At 40.3% G+C, this 18,225-nt stretch overlaps 1 long non-coding RNA gene across 1 annotated transcript in view; it reads right to left on the bottom strand.

Annotated features, from left to right (window-relative positions):
- Window positions 1-2,506: 2,506 nt before the first annotated feature.
- The window catches only part of LOC309609916, an 83,480-nt gene continuing 67,761 nt past the window's right edge, over window positions 2,507-18,225 (bottom strand). The window contains exon 3 of the long non-coding RNA XR_014233652.1: window positions 2,507-14,152. This is a non-coding gene — a long non-coding RNA (uncharacterized lncRNA). The remainder of the gene's footprint in view (window positions 14,153-18,225) is intronic.

Consider the following 18,225-nt stretch of genomic DNA (forward strand, 5'->3'; position numbering starts at 1 on the left):
GAATATTTAAATGGAAAGATTAGAAAAAGATCCTTTCATACACATTCATTTAATTAGAAGTTCACACATTCATTCTCAAAGCCGTGCTAGAAACTGGAAGAAACAAGCAAATATTACTTAGAATCCAGATTCTGCAAATGGAGGACTCCAAGACAAAGAACACTGCAATCACGGTATGAGAGGGGAAAGTGAGGAGGTAAGGTTTGCGACCAGCTTTCAAGTCTGAAAAGAGGGAAGGGCTGAATTTGTAAGAAAGTATTATATCCCACTGCATTCATTTGTATGACTTTATTATTTTTACAGTTTTCTCTCCTTTGTCTTCTGCATGCTTCACGAGGGCGGGAACTGTGTCTTACCCATCTTTGCATCTTCCACATCCCAGAGTCAGTATCTTATATATAGAAGATGCTCAGCAAATGTTTCCATTGAATAAGCACTCTACCTTTTCAAGTAACAGACTCACTTAATGAGGTGGCTCATAATTTAACCTCTTATGTTGTGCATATTTCAGAACCATATTTTCAAAGGTAGAGTTGAAAATTAGATTTCACAGTAGAATCAGAGGTATAATGGGAGACTATTGTCAAAAATAATGAAAATAAGTGTCAAAGTTCATCAGCTTCTGAATTCTCTTCTCAATGACTTTTTCCTCTTTTGCGTGGGAGAACCTTGGACCTTAGCTATTATTTTTTCTTTTTTGTCTTCAAATACCTTTAATATAAAACATATTTTTGAGGCACAATACTACTCTTGATGCATTCAGATGACTTATTTGTCAGACACAAAAGGGCTCCTCAGGCTGCTATGAGGCTATTGTACACACCTGTACATTTTAAGTAGATTTCAACACAATGGATATTAACAGCTGTTCTCAGAAGCACTCACTGTTTGAGGGGTACTTATTCCTGCTCCTTTATAGGACTTTGTTTTCTTCTTTTGACATTGTATCTACAATAATACCTCCAGTGGTTGGCAAATTAGGGAGGAAATTCAGCATTAAAATTGTTTACAGTTTGTTTTTCAGAAAAAGAAAACCAATAAAGAAAGAAGCAAATTTCAAAGCACGAAGAGCTTATGATGCCATCTTTTTTTTTTTTTTTTTTTTTAATGGAAGAATACCATGTTGATACCTTCCTGAGTTTTTTGGGGGATTTTTATTTATTTATTTATTTATTTATTTATTTTTGGCTGTGTTGGGTCTTCGTTTCTGTGCGAGGGCTTTCTCCAGTTGCGGCGAGCGGGGGGCCACTCTTCATCGTGGTGCGCGGGCCTCTCACTATCACGGCCTCTCTTGTTGCAGAGCACAGGCTCCAGATGCGCAGGCTCAGTAGTTGTGGCTCACGGGCCCAGTTGCTCCACGGCATGTGGGATCTTCCCAGACCAGGGCTCGAACCCGTGTCCCCTGCATCGGCAGGCAGACTCTCAACCACTGCGCCACCAGGGAAGCCCCCTTGATGCCATCTTTTTAAACAGCACAAGTACACCCTAAATCGTCACCTAGCTCTTTAGAAATAAGCGTCTATAAGTGATTCAGTTGTTTTTGTGTTCTTATCTTTTTTATATTTTTACTATCAGTTTAAATAAAAGCAAGCTGATCTTTTCTGAGCTCTATATTCCCACTAACTGAGCATTAAAGGCAGTCTGTACCATGGCTTACTTTGTTGAACCCACTGTATCAAAAACAAGATTCCTCTGTGGACTCCATCAAATAGAGTAAAACAGGGTACAGAAAGATTAGTGAGTTAAGCTGAACAAGGCATGGTTCTGATATGCCCTTTTGGCCCTTTTGAAGTTAAGAATCAGAACCAGTTTTCTACAAACAGTAGGCTACCCTCAGTGAGATGCTGTTCAAACATCTGCAACATATAAGAGTTCTAATTCATAATGGCGCTTGTAAATTTGGCCCTGGCAAATAGAGGGGCCAGCCACCCACTCCCTCAGGACATGTAGGCCACTGTAACTGATTATGATGACTCAGCGGGGTTCCAGATGTCATTTCTCCACTCACTGGCTAGAATCATGGCACCCAACTTTTTTTTCTGTAACTCTAAATTGGACCGCAAGGAGGCTTTGTCACCCTTCTGTCCCACAGTTAAACTAATTAGGAGCTAGTATACTTCATAACCATTGAGTGAAATTTGCACATTCCTATAGTTATCATTATATGAAAGCAATCTTTTCATATTTAGGCTCAGCATGTGAGATACCTCAGGTTGGCCTGAGGTCTCTGACCAGCAGAGGAAGAAGAGGAAATGGGAGAAGCCAACATACCCTCAGCGTGTGGCAAACAATGCCCCAGACTGCTGTGGTCCTCCTCCCGGCTTAGGATGGGGATGGAGAAAGGAGGGCAGGAAGAGGTCTGCAAAGGACTCTCCTCCCATCCTTCACTCTCTACCTAAAAAGCCTCCCAACCCCTCCCCACCTTTGGAGACAGACCTATAGACTCTAGACAGAGCTAATTTTCAGTTCTTGAGCCAGAAAACAGGGCAGACAATCCAAAAACATGAGTTATGTATAATATAATCATATTTTCTGAATCAAAATTGAAACAGACTGGTCAGACACATTGGTCTAGCTGCACATGGTCAAACAAGAACACAGCATAGAGTATTTTTTAATCAGTTCTAATATACACATAGTTTTATTATTCTAACATCACTGAAATAAGGATGTGTCTTGCAATCAATAACATGTTGGTTTAACGTTTTTTCTTGATTGGTGGTACAAAAAGTAATGGTGTGTCTTACAATCAATAGCATCTTAGATGTGATCAAATTGACACCAGGATTATCCCAGAAAATCCAGGAAAAACAATCTGTTTTTACACATGTTCAAACCTTGCAGTTCTTTTTTTTTTTTTAATGAATTAGCATGTTTTTATTTATTTATTTATTTTTGGCTGTGTTGGGTCTTCATTTCTGTGCAGGAGCCACTCTTCATTGCGGTGCGCGGGCCTCTCACTATCGTGGCCTCTCTTGTTGCAGAGCACAGGCTCCAGACACGCAGGCTCAGTAGTTGTGGCTCACGGGCCTAGTTGCTCCGCGGCATATGGGATCTTCCCAGACCAGGGCTCGAACCCGTGTCCCCTGCTTTAGCAGGCAGATTCTCAACCACTGCGCCACCAGGGAAGCCCCAACCTTGCAGTTCTTTAATCCCAACTGGATTTCAGAGGCAGAGTGTAATGGTCTGTTTCATGTGTCAACTTGCCTGGACTCTAGTCTCCAGTTATTCAATCAAACATTAATCTAGGTGTTGCTGTAAAGGTATTTTGTACATATGAGGTTAACATCCTCCATCAACGGACTCTAAGTAAAGGAGATTATCCTCCATAATCTGGGTTGGCCTGATCCAATCAGATAAGGTTTTGAGAGTAGAGCTGAAGTTCCCTGAGGAAGAAGAAATTCGCCCGCATCAGCTCCTCCCAGACTCCTCCCAGAGTTTCCATCCAGTTCTTCCTGTCAGCCTGATGTACAGACACTGAACTCGCCTAACCAGCTCTCGCAGTCACAGAAGCCACCTGTTTGCAATCAAACCTTTTATATATATTCTACAGTTCTGTTTCTCTGTTGGAACCCTGACTGATACAGAGGATCGGTGGTATTTTTTTTTCTCCTAATATTTTCTCCCTTTTTGACATTTATTTAACTGAAAAGGTAATACATTTCCCTGTTCCTTATATTTATTTAAAAGATTTCTTCCAACTCCCTTCACCATCCTGCCAGTTCCTAATCTACCACCTGTCACATGTAACCACTATAATTATTTCTTTGTGAGTAACTCTAAAGTTTTTTATGCATAAGCAAATAAATACAGATATACATCTCCTCCAACTCCCACAAATCTTCAAAAAAGAAAAAAAGGCAGCCTGCTACATACAATGTTCTGCACTCTGCCTTTTTTTTTTCCTTAATATTCCTGAAAGGTTTTTCCATTTCCGTATGCAAAGAACTTTATACTTTTTTCCTCAGCTGTATTATATTCTATTGCATGTCTATACCATGATTTGTTTAATCAGTCACCTATTGGTGAACATTCAACTTATTTCAACACATTTGCTAGTATTCACAAGGGAATATCCTTAAAAACATTTTAAAATATAAATGGATAGATAGACAGCTAAACAGATAGATAGATAGATAGATAGATAGATAGAACTGTACATAGTGACTTATGTCTGTATAATCATTGCGTACTCTGAGCAAGAGTATGTGTAGAAGAACACACAAGTGGAATTACTTAAAGGGTTAGAGGGTACATGCATTTTCGATTCTGAAAGATCTTCTTAAATTGTCCTAAATTTCCCACCATCATCAAAGAAAGTATTTGGTTAGAAAGTGCTTGTTTTTCCACAGCCTCAGCAACACAAGTGTGTCATTGATCTTTGGAATTCTTCCCAATTCAATAAATTACAAAAGTACATTTCAGTGGATATATCATTTACATTTCACTTAATAAGAGTAATATAGAATATCTTTGTAATATGTTTGAGTCCTTTTTACTTCCTTTGCTGTACAACCTCTGTGCATATTTTTGGACTAGTTTTCTACTGAGTTGGTCTTTCTGTATCATCCAAGAGTCCTTAGATATTAAGGAGGTTACTCTTCTATATGTGACATGAGAATACTAATATTTTCACCAGGTCTTCTTTTGTCTTTTGGCCCTCTTGATGGTCCCACCATATAGAATTTATTTTTATGCATTTTGATTTATCAATCTTTTCTTTTTATGGACTTCAGATTTTGTGTCATACTCAAAAAGGCCTTCTCCACACCAAGGTTCTAAAGACATTCACTATTTTTTTTTTCTATAGAATGTTTGGGGTTTCTTTTTTTACATTTAACTCTTTATTGCTTTTCTGATGGCTGACCAGTTGTCCCGATATCATTTATTAAATAGGCTACATTTTCCCTACTTATTGAAGATGACTTTATCATAGAATTTCTATATATATTTGGATTTAGTATGTTCCATTGGTTTATATGTCTATGAACCAGTACCACATCTTTTAGTTAGTAAAGCTTTATAATATATTTTAACATCTTGGCAGGGTTAATTCTTCCTCACCTTCCTCCACATCACCATGGCTCTTCTTTCAGATGGTTTTCTTGAGTATTCTATTTGTGGCTGCACAGGAACTTTAGAAACAGTTCTCTGTTCATCCCACCTTGCCCCCCTCCCAGATATTTCCATACTGGTTTGTCTTATCACAGTCCTAAAATTCCCCCACTAGATATAATGAATCAAAAAGCCATAAGCATTAGACAACGGTCTCTTACCTTGTGCTGTGAACTGGGACAGCCACTGCATCTCTTAGGGTTTTAGTTTTCCCCTTGACAGAATAGGGACACAGATAAGGAGAAAAAGTTTTACATAGATGTTCTCTAAGATACCTTCCAGTTCTAAAGTTTTTCAGTTCAATGTCAAACCTCTTGTTGGGCGTTTTAATTAGCAGTATGCTCATTTCTCATAAAAAGTGCTTGCTTTACAATTTTATATTACAAACCATTGGAATTTTTGGAATCATTTGCCATAATTTGCAGTAGAGGAGAAGACTGAAATGAAATGACTTACTTCCCCTACAGATCAAAATTTAAACAGTAGAACTCCCACTGAGTCCTTTTTTCTAAGCCATTTACCTCTTCTAAGTGCAACATAGTATAAGCAAATGATCCGGCACCCAAAAAAGTACCAACAAACAACAGAAGTTTCAGAAGGTCTGCTTCTATTTTTGTTTTTGCTTCTTTTTCTCTTTTTACCATATCTGTAAATTGATAGCTAACCAGACATTGTAAGATCAAAGACTCTGAATGCAGTTTTCTCCCACATGACTGAGTGGCCGCTGCGCACATTGATTACACATCACCGGTGAGTAACTGGGACAGTACTCCACTCTAAATTGCATGTCATGGATGAGGGTGAAAAAAGGAACCAATAAAAACTTTAGTTGGTTGCGTTGCTCTGAAAGGTACATTATTTTTTTTAATCTTGCCAACAGGTTGGCACACTACTGGTCTGTGACACCAAAATAGCACCGTAGTTAAATGTTTGGTGGCTTCTGATCAACTACCTGATCTATGAACCACCTAGATCCATGAATTAAGAAGCTGAGAAAGCCTCTCTCTGTCCACCTCAATGCTATTCATGACTGTTTCATTAACAGGTTTTTCCTTCTCCCTTTTCCTCAATGGCTCTGTTAGGTGGACTCTGTTAGAATGGGGGCTATAAAGCACAAAACCAAAGAGAATAGTTTATTTTCAGGATAGTATTTTTATCCTTTCTGCAGAATAGTGCCTTACATATGTAATATGCCTCCTTCTGCAAAATGAAGCATTCTTAAAGTGATTGACCTACATAAAAAATCTCATCTCAGCTTTCAAAAATTCCTGTGCAAAAACATAAAGCTAGAATAGAAGGATCTGCATTTATTTCAATAAGTCAGAAGTTACTTGGGCACTAATCCTCATGGGAGCTGCATACAAATACCTGGACATCAAAATATCCTTGACTGGGTTGACTTTTAATTTAGGAGTTTACTAGAGCCTGCAGCTAGACTGCTGGAGTCTGTGATAGTGTCAGATTCCATAAATGAAGCATGGAGGACTTGGTTAGCAGCCTGGGTAGAATGCCAAAGAATGCCCTGGGGACATGCTAATTCAGTACTCAAGGTAGCTTACCCTTCTGCGAGCCAGTACTAAACCAGTGCCCTATAAAGGTGTTTGAAGTACTGCAGGGCAGTCTCAAATTTTTGCTATCAGCTCCTCGCACTTATTTACAAAGCTCTTTTCTCTGGCATTTGCAGGGCAGCTGCAAGGATAATAAGTTATAGCTGCCACATCAAATTTCCCTGCAAGCAGAGACTGCCTGGCACCCCACCACCAGCCAGGGTTTCCTTGAACCCCCTTCCTGATTGGTAAGGGAGGCTGGTGAGAGAACGAATGTCCAGGGAGAGGACTCCTCCAACACTTCCAATGGGTACGTGACGGGAATAACTAGAGAAAAGAATAACGGACTATGACCATCTCTTAATGTCTTTTCATCTCTTCCCAAGATTCTGCTGAAGGAGGAAGCTGTTTAGAAGTGCCACCCTGCCACTGCCCAGGCATTTCCACCACTCTAAGAGTGGAGAGCTGGGGGAATTATTGTAGGCAGGAAATCTCATCAATGGCTGCAGCTTTCTCTTTAGTAGGTGGTGGCAGGAAGCTACTCAAGAACCTAAGGGAACCCAGCCCCTGCCATCATTATGTTCATCATCTTAGGAGCCCCACGTCCTGAACTCATGCATGTGTATTCCTCACAAACCTATTTCTGAGAAATATTATTTTCCCCTTTTTACAGAAGTAAGAACTGAAGCTGAAAGAAATTAAGATACTTGTCCAAGGTTGCTCAGTTACAAGCAAGAGAGCTCCCAATCAAACCTATGCCCATCTGACGCCAAAGCACAGGAGATGGGTGGTAAAATTACACGTATCTAAGTTTCAGCTGAGTTTCCAAAGACCAAGAATAATACAAGTGGCAAGTATTGCCCAAATCCTCAAGTGAGATTCTAGAGCACCAGTAAATGTAGGGCGTGCTGGGAAAGTATCAAACCAGTTCTGTCAGTGTTAGCCTACCTCACACCTCAAGGGTTTAATGAATGAAGACACTAGAGAAAATGCTTCTTTTAGAGAGACTTGCTGGGCTACCATGGCACCTCTCCTCTCCTTTCCCAGGGACTGAGGAGGAAGGTGGGTCCCCATTACCTCAAGCCGAAGAGAGGAACATCACAGGACACTGGAAAAGTCTGATGTGTGTCCCTTTGACTTTGAAAAATAATAGCTCATTCCCACTGGGCAAAACTAAAGGAAAAAGATGGCAGTTGGAAGAAAGGGGGCTATATTGGGAGTGAGCTGTCCTGCTACAGACACAGGAAAGGGGTAGGTTTATCTGAAGAAAAGCTGTTTATGTTTCCTCATAAAACGGCCCCTGTGCTCCCGATCTGCTCTCTGGCTGGGCCAGCTCTGGAGGGGTCAGAGCAGCCGCTTTCCAGGGGAAGGAAATACATCAAGAGCCAGAAGCTGACCACAGCTGCTCTCCCACTGCTGGTTGACAAGCCTGAAGCAGCCTTGAGCTGGGTAAGTGAATTTGAAATGCATTGGGCTTATTTTTTATTTTTATAAAACAGTGGACTAGACAGGAATCATCTGATTATTAGACTGATCTGGGCTTTTAGCACTAAAACAAGGGGATAATTGATCCATCTAAAAGTAGCTTTAAAACTATGAAACCTGCTTGAAATGTCATACAGGAACCAGGGAGAGGGAAGAGCCCACCGAGCCTGTATAAGAGGCATTTCTGAAACGAGTCAAAGTTACTTTATGCTTTTCAGCCGCTCTGAGCCCAGCTCATTCCACGGGTAGCTTATACACACTCAATGCTGCCTCATATGAATTATGGAATGCCCTCTTCCTTGGCATGCTCTTTGGGGGGATTAAGTTTCTAAAGGTCTGCCGGGTCATGTACGGCATGCACTGTTTACCCTACAGCCCTCCATCATTTTGTTCACAGCTATCTGCCACCCTACCCCACCCCACCTCCACTTATGAGAAACTAGCAACTCCCAGCTTTGCACACCTGATGAGTATATAACTCGGTATATTGGGTTGGGCATCACAAAATGCCTTTTGCATTTCTTGGTTGTGCCATAGTCATCACATCTTTGCTTCCTATGTTTCAAATCAATCTTCTGGTGCCTCAGTCGCAAGTCCTATGACTACTTGAGAAACAGCCAGAAGAACTCATTAGGTCTGAGTACTCTGAAATCCCCAAAGTAATTATTTCTTAAGCGCTACTCCAGACAAGCGATGGAGGCCCAGGATAGGAAGCAATTTGTCTCTCAGGAGCATTCATGCAGATGACGTTTCTGCAGTTGTGAGAGAACAAACAGGGAGCAGAGGCAGGGAGGAAAAGGAACCGTCCTCATGATAAAGTACGTACAAACTACATCTGGACTTCGGCGTGCATTTTGCATTTTTAAAATATGGGACGCAGTCTAAGCTTACAGATTCAAAACTGTATCTAGATATAGCCATAAAAATATGTTTGTCAACATTCTGTCATGCTTTTTAATTTCCAAAAATGGTCATTAAAGAGTATAACGTGCCTTCTCATTTGAAGATGAAACTCCTGATGGCACCTAAAGAATGGTTTTAATAATATTTTGGGTAATATGACCATAGTCACTGTATACAATGTTAAGTGATAAAAAGGTACAAAATTGGACATGCAGCATGTATATGTATATGGCAGCATCTAGCCATGTCCCAGCTTGGGGATCTCAAACATGTTGAGTTCAGATACCCCCAAATACACATGTGACCCACAAGCCCACAAGGCATCCAGGGCTCTCTGCTGAGTCATTGGGTCCCAGAGCAGACACTGTCAGCACCCCAGCAGCTTTCCTCAGGTCATATAAGGCAGGTTACACTGCTTGGCTTCCAACTGCCTTTGGGCTTTCTCTAGCATCCAGAGTCTGCTCTGCCTGCACCTAGAACAGGCTGGAAGTGACCGATAGTTAACATTTCCATCTCTACCAGTGTTCCACCAATGACTGACTAGAGTGGTGGTATAAATAAGCCAACTTCTCACCCCTCCAGCGAGACAATTCTGAGACACATGTTCTGTCCTGACTGTTTGTGTTCTCCCAGTAGAATTAAACTCCAGTTACCCACAAAGCTAACTGGCTTCATAACTCAACATTATTGGTGTTTCCTTAAGATCATCCCCAAAGATTGTACCAAGTCTTCATCTCAGGTTATACTTCTGTGGAAACCCATACTGAAACAGCTGGTGACGCAAATGGTTCTAGGAAGCAGATCCTTATCATGGACTCTGGAATTGGATACTGATAAATTGTGGGGAGTGATAACTTAGCTGTGGAATCATAATAAGGAAGACTCTCAACTGTGGTGAACTGGGATGAGATTAGGGTGCACTCACTTATGCAATATCCACAGAATTAGGGAGAAATTATAAAGACTGTGAGGTTTTTTGATTAGTTCGTTGCTGTTGAACATCACTGATGCACTAAAGGAAAAGTATTGACAGGCTCAGGTCAATCAATCAGAGCACACTGAGGAAACGAAAAGATGGCCTCCGTGACAGCCTTTAGAGACACTTAACTCTTGCAGCTAAAAGAGCAGCTGCTGAATATCAAGCCTAGAATCTGAGATTAGCCATTACAATGAGAGACTGAGTTGAGTCCAGCAAGTCTAGAGAAGACCCTAGATATTGAAGGAGTGGGATTCAGAAAACTGAAACAGGGACATCTGGTTAGACACACTTGAGAAACTTGAACCCCTAGGTTTCCCTAAATCTTCTGAGCTGGCAGAAATTGTCTAATCCCCCTGCTAAGATAGCAGCTTTCTCTTGTCTACAGATCATGCAAAATCCACACCTATGGCAGATGTCTCACAAGATAACACTTGCCTCCTCAAGATTTGCTCCCACCTCCTCTGATTACTTCCAGGCCAATAACTAGGGTTAAGTCTCAGCATGATTAAACGTGGGTCTCTCTGATTGGAGGAAAGGGATTATCTATGAAAAGAACTGGAGGACCTGGCTACTACGTCATGCCAGGAATGGGAGAACATGCCTGGGAATGGATCTTAATGGTACTGAACCAAAGGAAGCAGAAAATACTATTGAGTAAAGGAAATATTTATAATATAGGAGTACCCTCCTGTGACTCAGGATTGAACATCTGGAAGAGATAGATACCTGTAACCTGTTCTAATACCTTGCTGGAATAGCTACTTGAAGCTAGGAACAAAATGATGGTCTACAGTAAAGGAGATGGAAGTCAGAACTTCCTTGCCAGATGTTTAAGGAAGGGGGCCCAAGGTTGGTCCAAAGGTGGACATGCCAGGATGTGTCTATTATACATAAAATCGGAGGACTCATCAGCTGTATATGTTCCCCAGGAGGCCAGAGAACACTCTCCACTAAAGAAACAGTAATATGCTACTGAGGTGTACAAGACATTTTTGAAAATTTCAGTGCTGGATGTTCTCTGTAAGCCAGGATTGATGGTAGGGTTAATGGTATGCAACTGGGCTCCGTGGTATCAATGCGGATGAATGGATTCTAGAATTGCAGAGGCCAAGTAGCAACACTAACAATAACCATTACAGCAACAAGTCTAAAATGGCATCAGAGAATCCTGACCCACAAAGATCTGTGGCAATGGCTAATATATCACAGTGTTCCTTGGATGAGATTGATTCCAGGTCCAAGCCAATTCTCAGACTCAAAGCCCACTGGTTGAAGAAGAGTCTGACTTCTTGAGGAAGGACACCGTGACACCATAGCAATTATAAACATAACAAATTCCCCAATCCTTCTATAAAGGGACCTATAGATATTCATTACAATAAAGATAACACCCAGAGGACTTCCCTGGTGGCTCAGGGGTTAAGAATCTGCCTGCAAATGCAGGGGAAACGGGTTTGAGCCCTGGTCCGGGAAGATCCCACATGTCGCGGAGCGACTAAGCCCGTGAGCCACAACTACGGAGCCTGCGCTCTAGAGCCCGTGAGCCACAACTACTGAAGCCCACACACCTAGAGCCTGTGCTCTGCAACAAGAGAAGCCACTGCAATGAAAAGTAACCCCTGCTCGCCGCAACTAGAGAAAGCCCATGCACAGCAGCCAAGACCCAACACAGCCAAAAATAAATAAATAAATTTATTTTTTAAAAAAAGATAACGCCCAGATTATTTGAGAACAGTTGGCTACATGGTCTGAGCTGACACTCTTGAGATATTAGGAGATTCAAAACATCGTCATAGTCCCACTGTTAGAAGGGGAACTTACAGAGGCAAAGCAATAATTGGAGATCTGGACCAAGAATCCTCTTGTGGTCGTTTTCCCAGTCTGAGTGCATAATTATGGTAGATACATTTTAGCAGTTGGTATAACCCTCACCTCTGTTCTCTAACCTATGGAATAAGAGCTACAATAGTAAGAAAGGCAACCTGTAAGTCTCTAAATCTGCCCCTTCCCCATCCAAGACTGTGAATCAAAGTAATACTACGTCCTGGAAAGAATGGCAAATTAGCGTCACCCTCAAAGTCCTAAAGGAGGCAGGATGGTGGTCTCCAACTAATCTCCCTGTAATTTACCAGTTTAGGCCACACAGAATCCCCATGGGTCACAGAAAATGATAACGGACTGCAGTAAACTTAACTAAATGGCAATCTTAGTCACTAGAGCAGTGCTGGATGTAGTATCTTTACTAGAAGAAATTAGCACAGAGTCTGGAATGAAGCTACAGATTTGAAGGAGTTCTTTTCGATTCCCTACAGGAAAGAGTATCTGAAGTAGTTTGCATTTGCTTGGATTGGAGAGCAGCTCACATTCATTCCTACCATATACTTCACACCAAAAGCTATTGGCCTTTTAGGATGTTTGAACAACATCTTAAAGGCACAGCTGAGCCGCCTGCTATGGGATGGATAATAGCCTATGAGGTTAGGATGCAGTACGTATTTTGAACGAATGGCCATTATCTGCTGCTCTGTGTCAACAGTTAGGATTGAAGTAGGTCCGGGCACCAAGGAATGAGAGTAAACGTGGCCCTTCTCACCATTAGTCCCAGTAAATTATTCAAGGAGTTTGTGCTTACTGCTCCTTCAGCTTTCAGGTCAACTGGACTAAAGATCCTGGTTCCTGGGTGAGTGGAAATACAGTAAAGGACAAAGTAAGGGTCCACTAAACCTAAAGCTATGACTGCCTCCCAGGCATTTTCATCGTTCATGCTAATAGATCAGCAGACAATGTGAGTTATTAGACAAGCAAGAGTGACCAACTCTCATGGCGAGCTGGAATTTCTTCTACAAAACAGGCACAGAGGTTAAGTATGTTTGGGACTCAAGGGATTTAGAGGGCACCTGCTGAAAAAAAATTTTTAAGCATTTGTGACTGGTCGCCACCTTGAAGAATGAATGACAGAATGGAATGAACTCATCATGGAGCATGAGTGGATCTGAGCAGTGCCAAGGGGCAGACTGTAGCAGAGATTGTCAGTGTACCACCCATACACCCTCAAACTTTACCATTGTAGTGCACAAAGCTGACTTCCAACTGTCTAATGACCCTCTCTGGTGGCCAGAGCCTCTCTGTCCACACACGTGGTAGGTCGGAAGTGTCAGAGAATTAACAACCCACAGGAGCAGCATTCAACCAATGACTGAAGGGAACTGGGGTATAAATGCCACAGTTCCTTTCACGTGGGGTGAGGATAACCCTGAGGCACACGTTCTGCAGTTTCCTAGAGTTCTTCAGTGAGTTTCCAGTTATCTACAGGGGTTACTTGCTTGACTAGGATCCCTTTATTGGCTGTCATCTCTCCCCTATTTCATCTTCCCACCCTCTTACCAGGGTTTCCTGGAATCATCCTCATATAAATTACTCGTACTTCAGTCTTCATCTCGGATTTACTTCTAGAAGAAGCCAAACTAAGAAAGACTCCCAGGTCCCTGTTGGAGGGATGTTCACATGTGATACTCAAACAGGGACCAAGCGAAGTCTTGTGTCATGGACAGGATCACTTCTGCTGGGCAATGAGTGATAACGCTAGCTACAGACAGAATGCAAACCCTTCTCTGGCCCTGCTGGAAAGGGTGAAATGCTGTGGGAGGCTACAGGAGGCTGGGTTATCAATGGGCAGAGACTCAGGTCCAGTGCACGTCCTGGTAAGTTCAGTAATGCCCCTTACAGCATCCCTTTGTCAGGTTCACTCATCTGAGACTTCCCAGAAATCAGGCCCTCTCCTTCCTTGGACAAAATGTCCCACCTTAATAGGTACATCTCTGTTACTCTTCACTTCTCCACTGCCATCCCATGCCACACATCCCCCCAGCCCACCTTTTCTCTTCAGGCTTTCTTGAGCAGCACTTCATCCCTCCTCAAAACTTACACTCCTCTTCTCTTTTATAATACACCCAGAAGCCCCATTAAACCTGCAATTCATATCTTTAATTATTAAGCAATTAACAAAATTAAACAATTAAAAGCTATTTAACTATATTTAACAATAGCTTGCCTTTTCTTGAGTGTAGGGAAAGTTTCATCTTCAGCCCCTTCCAGAAGATAAGAAGAAATTGTTGTGTACCACCTTTCATTTGCAGCAAAGAAAAAAGAAATAAATCAGGACAGTCTAAATGACCACGTTCTGTTACATATGTGTAAACAAAACACAACACAACATTAATAGGTTTTATTTCTTAGTAGTAAATTTACAAAGGGTTCTGATTTTCTTTATTCTTTTCTCTGTTTCCCCAACCTTCTGAAAGATACTACATGTACAATCTCAAGAAAATGCAACTATGTGTATCATTTTAGAGTCCATAGATTGTGGACTCTGTGGTTTTTCAAATAATTTGTCTATATTAGGAGGAAGGAACTAACAGGCCCTTGTTAACTTCGATTTCAATTTATTTCCCATTGACAGTTTTTCAAATTTAAAACACATGCACACGAGTAACTATAACTCAAATTCCGTGAATTAGAATACTACTTACCTATTTACAACTATAACAAAACTTGAAATTATTTTTTTCATGTGTATTCATGCAAACATAAAATCAATATCTAATCTTACTGAGTATTGAATCTATTCACAATTTTTTAAATTACTATCTGGCAGCCCCAAAACAATTCCAGCTTCAGTTAAATTTAAAGATAAAACTTATAGGTGCAATCTAATACACGACACAAATGAACCGATCTACAAAACAGAAACAGACTCACAGACATAGAGAACAGACTTGTGGTTGCCAAGAGGGCTGGGTGGGGGAGGGATGGACTGGGAGTTTGGGGTTAGCCGATGCAAACTATCATATATAGAATGGATAAGCAACAAGTTCCTACTATATAGCAGGGATTCCTGAATACAGGGAACTGTATTCAATATCCTGTGATAAACCATAATGGAAAAGAATATGAAAAAGAATGTATGTATATGTATAACTGAATCACTTTGCTGTACAGCAGAAATTAACACAACATTGTAAATGAACTATACTTCAATAAAAAATTTTAAAAGTAAAAAATAAAAAAATTTTAAAGATAAATTCAACAGTATGAGAGCTGATTCTGACCAAGAATGAAAGACCTTATTAGAAGATCATGGTTAAGCACTGGAAATTTGCTCTCTTATAAAATTTCTCATAAAATAGCTAAAGATCATCTTGCCTGAGAAGAGCAATAAAATAAAAGCTACTATCCTTCAAGAGAGCCAAAGGTATCTTTCTGAGCTGTTGCCTTCACTGCTCAAGAACATACTAGAATATAGCTCTGAGGCACAGGACGAGCTTCTATGAAATCGCATCCATTTACATCCTAGGCATAAGGAAAGGACTAGAAAAGAATGAGTAAAACTTGAAAGCTTTTCACTACATTCTGGATTAAGTTCCTTCCTTAGAACTGTCTGAAACCATTTAACAAAGAAAGTATGTAAGGAGATAAAAATTCAAAATAAAATAAATTAAATTTAGTACAAGTTAATTTACCATAGCTCACAGTAACTAAGAGAGACTATTTGAACAACAAAAACAAAGAGCCATTTCTGGGATAAACTGCTAGACACATGTCAAGTATTAAGTTGGAACTACATGAAATTGCCCAGGTTTGGCCATTTTTCAATCAAATGACAATTTCATATGATTTCACCTAGTATTTTCTCTTACATTTGCACAACTACAAAACTCAGAAAAGTAATATTTGGTTGTTATGCTGATTTGAAAAACAACATGCAAAAAAAAAAAAAAAGACAATACTTTATAATCTTATCTTCATAAAGTATGGTAAACTAGCCGGGGGTAGAAGGACTCGAGAAGTTGATATTCAGTTTTCAACTAATGTTCAGATGCACATGGTCAAAGACTTATCTGATTCACATAAATTCACATAAAATCAGTCAGAAAACTTGAGTTAAAAACGAATGCTCTTTTCCCCTACTACTTGTAAAATAAAACTACTTGTATTAACTGTTTCAGTTGTTCTCAGTCTGGTCCAGAGCACTATATTAGACAGGAATAGGAGGAGAAATTTCTCTCTTTGAGAAATTCTCCAATGGTATTGTCTTCACAACAATTTTTCAAGTAATATGTTAGCATAATATTTGTTGAGATTATGATGCAAAGATGTTTGAGGTGGGAAGCAGTGTGGAGGAGGGGGAGGCACTAGATAAGCCAGATCCTTGACACACATTTCTTTGCTTGGTCTCCCATTAACCAGTGACACATACCACCAAGACCGCCTGCCCAGCTCCACTCCCAGAATCTCTCCTTGGCTTTAGAATGTGGTTTCATCTCTGTCTGAAACCTTTACAGGAAAAAGGTAATATGGATCCTTGAACATACAAGGTATATTAGGAATATTTTAAAGGGGTAACCATTTATATCCTCCTTCTTAAAATACTCTATTTTCTTGGAAACCTTGACATCAACTCATTTGGTTTTCCTTCGACCTCTTTGACTCTTTTCAAATTCTCAGAGCAGCTTCTCCTCTCTATCCAACCTCTGAATGTTGAGGTTCCTTGGGGTTTAGTCGTGTGGTTTTTCTCTTTTTCTTTTTCTCCCTGATACCTTCCACTCCTGTGGCATTAAATAATATCTATATGATGACAATTCCCAAATTTATATCTCTAGCCAAGATCTCTTTTCTGAGATCCAGATCCACTGCCTTCTTAGCATTTCTACTTGGATTTTTCTCCCTCCCAAGTAAAAATTAGAAACTGAACTCTTAATTTTTCTCCCCAGAATTCATCCTTATTCTATATCCTTCATCTCAGTAAATGGCACTTCAATCTCACCAGTTGCCCAAATCAGAAACCTAGAAGTTATTCAACTTCCCTTCCTAAACCTATCACAACCATCACTAAGTTCTATCAATTCAATACAATGTGTGAGTGTGTGTGTGTCTCCAATTTTATCTACCTTTTTCAATGTCCATGGCCATTTTCTAGCCATGCCACCATCATCTCTCACCTATACTACTGCGGTAGTACCACCTTACCAAATTGTTCTTCACAAAGCTAAAAAGAGCAAACCTTTAAAAGTACAGACCAGGTCAAATCAATGCCAAGGGTAAAACCTTTTGACAGCTTTTAGGATATTAATCCAAGACTCTGCAGGATTTTGATTTGGTCTCTGCCCTTCTCTCCAGCCTCATCTTGGGCCTCTCTCCGCCATTCTTGGCCCATTCCTACCCCGTTGAGCAACTGACCTGCTGTTCCATCACCTCCAATACTCCCCTTGCTATTCTGTTAGCTAATATCTTAGGCTTCTGCTTAAATGTCACTTCCCAAAGAGGATTTTTCCTGATCCTCCAAACTAAATTAGGCTCCTCCTACTATGCTTCCTCATAGTAACCTACATTTTTCCTTTAAAAGACCACAATTTTATTTATACTTATGTGTATTTAATGTCTCTCCCACTATTCCACAAATGCCTTGAGGGCATTTTATTCACCAATACACCCAGAGTCTAGCAGAGTGCATAAAATGTAACTCTTGTTTGATAAATATTTGGAATATCTGAATCAGCTTTTGACATTAATAATTTATTTTCTGACACAATAGCTGTGTTAAAAAATAAAAATATCAAATTTCTTGCTCTTGCCTGGAATTGCATCAATTCAGTTTGATGTCATAGTTTACTTTTGCTGATTGGAAGCTCTGTTTTGCCCTTAGATATAATGATTTTTTAAGGGGAAACATATGTTTTTATCATCACAATTAATTTATTATCATAAACGCAGTTTGAGAAATGAAGATCTTTCAAACGTCCGTAAGGAAAACAATAACAGAGTAAGGGTCTTGGCAATTTATTTATTTATTTTTTAACATCTTTATTGGAGTATAATTGCTTTATAATGGTGTGTTAGTTTCTGCTCTATAACAAAGTGAGTTGCCCGCCAGTGCAAGATGGTAGATTGAATACATATATTTACCATCCCTTCCTGCAAAGATTTAATTGAAATGACAATAATTTATGCCAAAAAAAGAGAGAACAAATTCATAGCAGCCCCAAGAAGAGGGAGTGACATTAACAGATTTGAATGATTTCTAGAAAACAGAAAGCAGGTGGAATTATGCAGATGGAAAAGGAGGGGCTGGGGGAACAGACTGCGGTCAAGAACATGCGGAGGAGAAGGCAGCAGGGGAAGGAGAAGCCACTCTTCCCA

Source organism: Balaenoptera borealis (genome assembly GCF_965194805.1).
Source record: "Balaenoptera borealis genome assembly, chromosome: 13".
In the NCBI taxonomy this organism is placed as follows: domain Eukaryota; kingdom Metazoa; phylum Chordata; class Mammalia; order Artiodactyla; family Balaenopteridae; genus Balaenoptera; species Balaenoptera borealis.